Source organism: Budorcas taxicolor, chromosome 7, assembly GCF_023091745.1.
Source record: "Budorcas taxicolor isolate Tak-1 chromosome 7, Takin1.1, whole genome shotgun sequence".
NCBI lineage: Eukaryota > Metazoa > Chordata > Mammalia > Artiodactyla > Bovidae > Budorcas > Budorcas taxicolor.
Window position 1 is genome coordinate 10,986,079 of NC_068916.1, and position 9,476 is coordinate 10,995,554.

The following is a 9,476-nucleotide window of genomic DNA, read 5'->3' on the forward strand; positions in this document are numbered from 1 at the left end:
ACCCCGTGGACTGTAGCCCACCAGGCTCCCCTCTCCATGAAATTCTCCAGGCAAGAAAGTGGAGAGAGTGGTCATTTCCTTCTCCAGGGGATTTTCCTGACCCAGGGATCAAACCTGGGTCTCCTGTATTGCGAGCAGTTTCTTACCTTCTGAGTCACCAGGAAAGCCCAAGATGGTATGGTATGGAAAAAAAAAATCAACTTTTTGGCCAAAGCAGTGTATATAGACACACAAGTTGACCTTTGAACAAAAAGAGGGTTGAGTTCCAACCTACTGCATAGTTAAAATCCTCCTATAATTTTACAGTCATATTTCTGTATCACTGATTCAACCAACTTTAAAAAATAAAACCAATACAATATTGTAAAGTAATTAACCTCCAATTAAAATAAATAAATTTAAATTTTAAAAAATAATATAAATATTTGTTTCTTAAATGTATGTTTTAAATGAATAATGCAACTCATCACTTCAGGGAAAGAGAAGAAATTACTTAGGATGACATATTTAATTTGAGAAGTAATTATTCTTAATAAACCTATGACACCCCATCAAAGAAATGGAATTTCCAGGTAGTTTTGATCCCAAGGTAGGAAAATTTTGAAGTAGAAAAAAATAAAAACTGCCTATGATTATAACTGAGGCTAACGTTTAATAAAGAGAGCTACTAAAAGTACACAGTGAGAGTGAAACTCACTCAGTCATGCCCAACTCTTTGCAACCCCATAGACTCTAGCTCACCAGGCTCCTCTGTACATGGGATTCTCCAGGCAAGAATACTGGAGTGGGTTGCTATGCACTTCTCCAGGGGATCTTCTCAACTCAAGGCTTGAACCAGGGTTTTTTGCTTTGCAGGCAGACTCTTTACCATCTCAGCTACCAGGCAAACCCTAAAATTACACAAAGAAACTGAATTATAAAATGGAAATCCAAGGAAATCAGATGATGGAGTAAATTTTATTTCACAGTGATCAAGAACCACAATTTCTGGTTCTGAGGCTTTGAGTTATCCAATCAAGGGCACTTCATCAGCCCTAATATAATTGGCCAATTTATACTGGATTGGAATGGAATCTCTTCAGAGCTCTCTTTATGTCTTTATTTCTCAGGCTGTCGATGAAGGGGTTCAGCATAGATGTGACGACAGTGTACATCATGGAGGCTATTGCATTTGAGTGTGACAGAAGGGTAGCAGCAGACCTAAGGTACACTCCTAAGGCAGTACAATAAAATAAAGATACAACTTAGAGGTGGGACACACAGGTAGAAAATGCTTTATACTTCCCCTGGGTTGATGAGATTTTACATATCAGTGCAGTTCAGTTCAGTCACTCATTCATGCCCGACTCTTTGCGACACCACGAATCACAGCAGGCTAGGCCTCCCTGTCCGTCACCAACTCCCGGAGTTCACCCAAACTGATGTGCATCGAGTCCGTGATGCCATCCAGCCATCTCATCCTCTGTCTTCCCCTTCTCTGCCTGCCCTCAAACCCTCCCAGCATCAGGGTCTTTTCCAATGAGTCAACTCTTCGCATGAGGAGGCCAAAGTATTGGAGTTTCAGCTTCAGCATCAGTCCTTCCAATGAACACCCAGACTGTTCTTTAGGATGCACTGGTTGGATCATCTTGCAGTCCAAGGGACTCTCAAGAGTCTTCTCCAACACCACAGTTCAAAAGTATCAATTCTTCAGTGCTCAGCTTTCTTCACAGTGCAACTCTCATATCCATACATGACCACTGGAAAACCATAGCCTTGACTAGATGGACCTTTGTTGGCAAAGTAATATCTCTGCTTTTGAATATATTATCTAGGTTGGTAATAACTTTCCTTCCAAGGAGTAAGTGTCTTAATTTCATGGCTGCAATCACCATCTGCATTGACTTTGAAGCCCTCCAAAATAAAGTCAGCCACTATTTCCACTGTTTCCCCATCTATTTCACATGAAGTGATGGAACCAGATGCCATGATCTTAGTTTCTGAATGTTGAGCTTTAAGTCAACTTTTTCACTCTCCTTTTTCACATAAGTCAAAGAGGCTTTTTAGTTCGTCTTCACTTTCTGCATATTTGAGGTTACTGATATTTCTCCCAGCAACCTTGATTCAAACTTGTGCTTCTTCAAGCCCAGTGTTTCTCATGATGTACTCTGCATAGAAGTTAAATAAGCAGGGTGACAATACATAGCCTTGATGTACTCCTTTTCCTATTTGGAACCAATCTGTTGTTCCATGTCCAGTTCTAACTGTTGCTTCCTGACCTGCATATAGGTTTCTCAAGAGGCAGGTCATGTGATCTGGTATGGCCACCTCTTTCAGAATTTTCCACAGTTTATTGTGATCCACACAGTCAAAGGGCTTGGCATGGTCAATAAAGCAGAAATAGATGTTTTTCTGGAACCCTCTTGCTGTTTTGGTTATCCAGCGGATGTTGGCAATTTGATCTCTGGTTCCTCTGCCTTTTCTAAAACCAGCTTGAACATCTGGAAGTTCACAGTTCACATATTGCTGAAGCCTGGCTTAGAGAATTTTGAGCATTACTTTACTAGCATGTAAGATGAGTGCAATTGTGCAGTAGTTTGATCATTCTTTGGCATTGCCTTTCTTAGGGATTAGAATGAAAACTGACCTTTTCCAGTCTTGTGGCCACTGCTGAGTTTTCCATATTTGCTGGCATATTGAGTGCAGCACTTTCACAGCATCATCTTTCAGGATTTGAAACAGCTCAACTGGAATTCCATCACCTCCACTAGCTTTGTTCGTAGTGATACTTTCTAAGGCCCACTTCACTTCACATTCCAGGATGTCTGGCTCTAGGTGAGTGATCACACAATCGTGATTATCTGGGTCATGAACATCTTTTTTTGTACAGTTCTTCTGTGTATTCCTGCCACCTCTTCTTAATATCTTCTGCTTCTGTTAGGTCCATACCATTTCTGTCCTTTATCAAGCCCATCTTTGCATGGAATGTACCCTTGATATCTCTAATTTTCTTGAAGAGATATCTAGTCTTTCCCATTCTGTTGTTTTCCTCTATTTCTTTGCATTAATCGCTGAAGAAGGCTTTCTTATCTCTCCTTGCTATTCTTTGGAACTCTGCATTCAAATGTTTATATCTTTCCTTTTCTCCTTTGCTTTTCACTTCTCTTCTTTTCACAGCTGTTTGTAAAGCCTCCTCAGACAGCCATTTTGCTTTTTTGCATTTCTTTTCCATGGGGATGGTCTTGATCCCTGTCTCCTGTACAATGTCACAAACCTCCGTCCATAGTTCATCAGGCATTCTGTCTGTCAGATCTAGTCCCTTAAATCTATTTCTCACTTCCACTGTATAATCATAAGGGATTTGATTTAGGTCATACCTGAATTGTCTAGTGGTTTTCCCTACTTTCTTCAATTTAAGTCTGAATTTGGTAATAAGGACTTCATGATCTGAGCCACACTCAGCTCCCAGTCTTGTTTTTGCTGACTGTATAGAGCTTCTCCATCTTTGGCTGCAAAGAATATAATCAATCTGATTTGTGTTGACCATCTGGTGATGTCCATGTGTAGAGTCTTCTCTTGTGTTGTTGGAAGAGGGTGTTTGCTATGACCAGTGCAATATCTTGGCAAAACTCTATTAGCCTTTGCCCTGCTTCATTCTGTACTCCAAGGCCAAGTTTGCCTGTTACTCCAGGTGTTTCTTGACTTCCTACTTTTGCATTCCAGTCCCCTATAGTGAAAAGGACATCTTTTTGGGGGTGTTAGTTCTAAACAGTCTCGTAGGTCTTCATAGAACCATTCAATTTCAGCTTTTCAACATTACTGGTTGGGGCATAGGCTTGGATCACCGTGATATCAAATGGTTTGCCTTGGAAATGAACAGAGATCATTGTGTTGTTTCTGAGATTGCATCCAAGTACTGCATTTCGGACTCTTTCATTGACCATGATTCTACTCCATTTCTTCTATGGGATTCCTGCCCACAGTAGTAGATATAATAGTCATCTGAGTTAAATTCACCCATTCCAGTCCATTTTAGTTTGCAGATTCCTAGAATGTCATATACATGAAACTATTTTAGAAAAAGAGTAAAGGATACCAGCAAAAAGACCCACCTAGCAGGGCAACTGCAACATACATCACTATGTTATTAAGAATGTTGTCAGGACAGGAAAGTTGTACCAACTGATTGAGTTCATAGAAACAGTGAGGAATTTGCACAAGCTATGTAGCAAGGAATACATGGCAACCACTACCCAGGATGTCAGAACCAGCAATCCACAGAGATGGAGGCTCATGATGACCTTGTATTCAAAGGGTGGCAAATGGCCACAAAGAGGTTATAGGATGTCCTCCATCACAGTTAGGAGGACATCATCTAGTTCTCCAAAGAGAATGTAAAAACACATCTAGGTGATGCAGCCTTCATAGGTATATAACTTTGTTCTGTCTCTGAATATTTACCAGCATCTTTGGGATGGTGGTGGAAGCGAAACAGATGTCTGCAAAGGACAGGTTGGAGAGGAAGAAGTACATGGGAGTGTGGAGGTGGGTGTCTGAGCTGATGGCCAAGATAATGAACAAGTTTCCAAATGCAGTCATCAGGAACATGGATGGAGAGGAAAAGTTCAAATGTGAGCAGCTGTAGTTTTGGTTCCTCTGAAAGCTCCAGAAGAAGGAATTTTGAAATTTGTGTATTATTCACTGGTTCCATGTGGTGGAGGTGACTAACAGGAAAAATAAAAAATAACATGACTAATTTTTACAACAACTGACATAATTCACATAGCTAAAACTATTTAGCTCTTTAGAAATCAATGTTAATATTTTATTTACAGGTAAGTTCTCTTTGAGGGTATACTCCATTTCATTTCTGACTAGGAATATTTGTCCCATTCTCAAAACATTTCCAGAAGTCATATATTCTAGAGATTTAATGAGAAATTGTTTCATATTTTTGAGAAATATAAATTGTGTGCCAACTATGTTTCAAGTACATGCAGGCAATAAGTAGAGAGTGGTGGAAAACAAATCTCCCACCATCCAAGGATGATGAGAGATGATGCGCAAATAAAATATTATATGTCAGCTGGTGTCAAATGTTATAAAGAAAACAAAACCAGATATAAAGAAGAGAGTTGTAGGAGGTATTATTTTGTACTGAGGGTTCAGGCAGGGTCAGAAAGCAAGGTGATAATTGAACAGATAGCTAAGAAAGAGAGAAGGATCTAGTTTGACATCAGAAGTGTGTGCCTGGCCACTGCAAAGTTAACTGAGGAAGATGCTCATTACACATGTTCAGATCCAAACAAGGAAGCCAGTGGGGCAGAGGAATAAGCTAGACAAGGAGTGATTAGAGATGGTGTCAGGGGTACTGAGGAACAAGGTGGCCTCCCCACTACAGGTGAACCTTCAGTCCACAGAGAATCACTCCTGCTGTGTTGTTCCCAGCACTTTATGAATTTAATCATAAAAGCTTCCCATGATTTTATCAGATCCAATTCTTCATACCATCTGTTGATTGAATTCTGGCTTCTGTGTTGTAAATCATCTTAATGTGTGAGTCCAGGTGCCTCAAAGAACTGCTTTCATTTCCCAAGGCTCAGGCACACACACACACACACACACACACACACACACACACACGCAACACTGTCCTCCTAGGTTGTGTTACTGACATGCATTCCTCACCCAAATCCAACCTCCTTAGGCCACGATTAGTTACAACTCAAGCTAGTCAGATCAGATTATCTTTCTCATGAAGGATTTGTTAAATGATACCTAGAAATTCCAGTTTATAAGTTTTCCATGGAAATAAACCTGGAAATAAACTTGGAGTTCCATTTTGGTATGGCTAATTTCTGCTTTTTATTTAAAGAAATATACAAAGTGTGAGAGAGAGGAACGGAATGGACATATGAATATCAGGAGAAAATATCCAGTAAATTCAAACAGCTCTTGATGTGATGCAGTGAATAAAATCTCTTGGTTTGTCAACATTCCAAGTCCAAAGACATCTCCCTGATGTCCATAAGAAAACAATAAAGAAAACCATATTTTTGCTAAGGACACAAACAGTGATATCTTTATGATGTGAAACACTTTACTGTTTGAATATCACAAGAGGAAAACATGCAAATGGGATAAGCTATCATGTCAAAACCGGAAATACATAGAACACAATGAAAGCCAAAGAATTCTTTATCCTGAGGCTTTTCCCTATTTGTCCACTCCTGTTAATAAATAAAATCTTTAGACTTACTGTCTACATCTACTGGAAGCATTTTATGACTTCCATTCCTTTTAATTGGGCTTCCATTATTACCATTTAATTGTCAACACTGAAACTTACATTTCCCAGCACAATGTTCACTTTATTTTTAGATTGTAAACAAATACATTAATATTAAGGAAGCCAGCAGACAGCTAATCTCTGGCCTCTGTCAGGCATATGTTCCTGGCTTCCCTCCTCTCTGCTTCTCTCCCTACAGTGTCTGTGGAGCTCAGAGACTCACCTGGAAGCAGATTCAGAGAGAAGGCTTTCCCTATGGAAGTCAAAACTCCTCCCTAAAAGATTGATGAGGCAGACCAAATTTTTGTTCCCAAACAGGATAACAGGAACAGATCAAGCACTGACCTGTCAGCCAGATGTATGACTGCAAAAGCAAAGACCACATCCTGTCCAACCAAAGTGGCACAGGCTGAGGGACTGCAACAGAAGAGATATTTAGAGCTCCCATGTTAGTTCATTAGACATGTTTTCCTCTCGTTACTCTAACCTCTATGTACATGATTTCCCTTGGAGACACTGGTCTGGACAGAATGAATTTTTTTCCTGCTAATTCTCTGTTCCTAAGAGACTGCTTTATAAGATAAATTAAATTTTTATTATTGCTTCTCTTTTAACTCTTCTTCTTCCAAAGCTCTAATTCTCACAGAATCTCATCACATCCCTGCATTCAAAATTTCTCAAACATATGATATTAAGAGTTTGTCTTGACTAGGTCATATAGGTCTTCAAAGCTTTGAATTATGGCAAGGACACAATTACTGAAATCTCTAAAAATGACTCTTCCCCTCTTCAAAAAGAGATATAAGTTGCTTTTTTTTTAGTGTAAAACCATAGGTATTATAATCCCTAGGTTCATGATAGCTTTCCCAAGACAATTAAGAATGTACTACCTATATTAGAGTTGACTCATTGGAAAAGACTCTGATGCTGGGAGGGATTAGGGGCAGGAGGAGAAGGGGATGACAGAGAATGAGATGGCTGGATGGCATCACTGACTCGATGGACATGAGTCTGAGTGAACTCCGGGAGTTGGTGATGGACAGGGAGCCCTGGCGTGCTGCAATTCATGGGGTCGCAAAGAGTCAGACACAACTGAGCGACTGAACTGAACTGAACCTATATTAGAAATTGAGAACTGACATGTTTTACAGCATTATAAAACACTTGTATTTAATTGTAAGAGGGATATTTAGACATTGTTGTGTCCAATAAGCTCACTTGGCATATTATCCTTGACCCAAGGATCGAGCTTATGTCTCTTAAGTCTCCTGCATTGACAGGCAGTTTCTTTACCACTAGTGCCACCTGGGAAGCCCCAGCATATTATAGAAATTGTCAAACATAATTTTAAAAACAGTGAATTGTATGAAGTAGTACTTTAACGAACTCCATTCTCCATTATCAAAATGAGACTATGAAGGACTTAATGTTCTACTTAACGGTATAAACCAAGTAAGGGCTGGAGTCTGGATTGGAATCTCTTAGTTCTAGAACTCTGGATAGTGATTCTCAACCAAGGGAGATTTTGCCCCTGGGAATACTTGACAATATCTGAAGGGATTCTAGTAATCTCCCATAGACCACAGAACAACCTGCAATACAAATAATTAGCCTGTGCAAGGCAAGGGTAAGAATGTGAGAAATCCTATTCAGACCAGAACATCCATAGATTCATTTGGCATACAAATCACCAAGATTTGTGGTTGAGGTACAAATTCTGATTCATCAGGTCTCTAGTGAGTCCAAGGACTGCATTTCTAACAAGCTCCCAGGAGTAGTTGAGGCTACAGTGCCTAGTCTGGGGATCACATTCAATAGCAAGGCTACAGTCCTGTGTTAGAGTCAGGTATACACAGGGTTAGTCTTCTCACCAAGAATCTTTTATGTATGTAAGTTTGAAAACAAGTTCTTCACTCACTCATAGGAGAAAAAGTGTTAGTTGTTCAGTCATGTCCAGTCATGTCCAGTAGCCTGCCAGGCTCCTCCATCCATAGGATTTCCAAGGCAACAAAACAAGAGTGGGTAGCCATTTTCTTCTCCAGAGGATCTTGCCAACTCAGGGATTGAACCCAGGTCTCCTGCATTGCAGGCAGATTCTTTACCACTGAGCCACCAGAGTGGGAGTCACTTATAGGTGATTACACATAATTTGTCATCATAAACACATCAACCACTGCTTGACCTTAATGAAAACAAGACTTTCACATGGACACCAAAACTGATAGTTCATTGAAAAGATATAGAGCATGAAAATAAAATATTTTGCTTAGTAATAAAAAATGTAGTTTAACTTTTCATCCTTTTGACATTTTTCCTCTGACTCAAAGGCCATATTAAGTGAAGGTACTCAAACATGTGCTGTTGTGTAGACTTCACTTGGAAACCTGTAGTGGATTATCATTTGTCAGTAAGGTAGGCACTGTGGACAATGCTGAATAAGAGAACAGGATCCAAAAGAAGAATAAGACTGGATAATCACCTATAAAACACATTGTAGGTTCAAGTCTCCATTTTCAAGGACAGTTATGGCAGTGATTTTCAGAAGAATGTGGTACACAAAATGAAAAGCTGTAGTCTCAGATATCCTCTCTTAGAAGATTATATCAAATACCTTGGCTAATAATAAAAATAGTTTTCCCACAGTAGTCCTATTGTTTACTACAATCTTTCGGTAGCACAAAAGAAAAATATTTGGGATGATATATGTCATCTGAGCGGAAATTATTCTTAAGAAATCCATGCTGCCTTATGAAATAAATAAGCATTCAGTTCAGTTCAGTTCAGTTCAGTCACTCAGTCGTGTCCGACTCTTTGCGACCCCATGAATCGCAGCACGCCAGGCCTTCCTGTTCATCACCAACACCCAGAGTTCACTCAGACTCACGTCCATCGAGTCAGTGATGCCATCCAGCCATCTCATCCTCTGTCGTCCCCTTCTCCTCCTGCCCGCAATCCCTCCCAGCATCAGAGTCTTTTCCAATGAGTCAACTCTTCACATGAGGTGGCCCAAATACTGAACTTTTAGCTTCAGCATCATTCCTTCCAAAGAAATCCCAGGGCTGATCTCTTTCAGACTGGACTGGTTGGATCTCCTTGCAGTCCAAGGGACTCTCAAGAGTCTTCTCCAACACCACAGTTCAAAAGCATCAATTTTTCAGTGCTCAGCCTTCTTCACAGTCCAACTCTCACATCCATACATAACCACAGG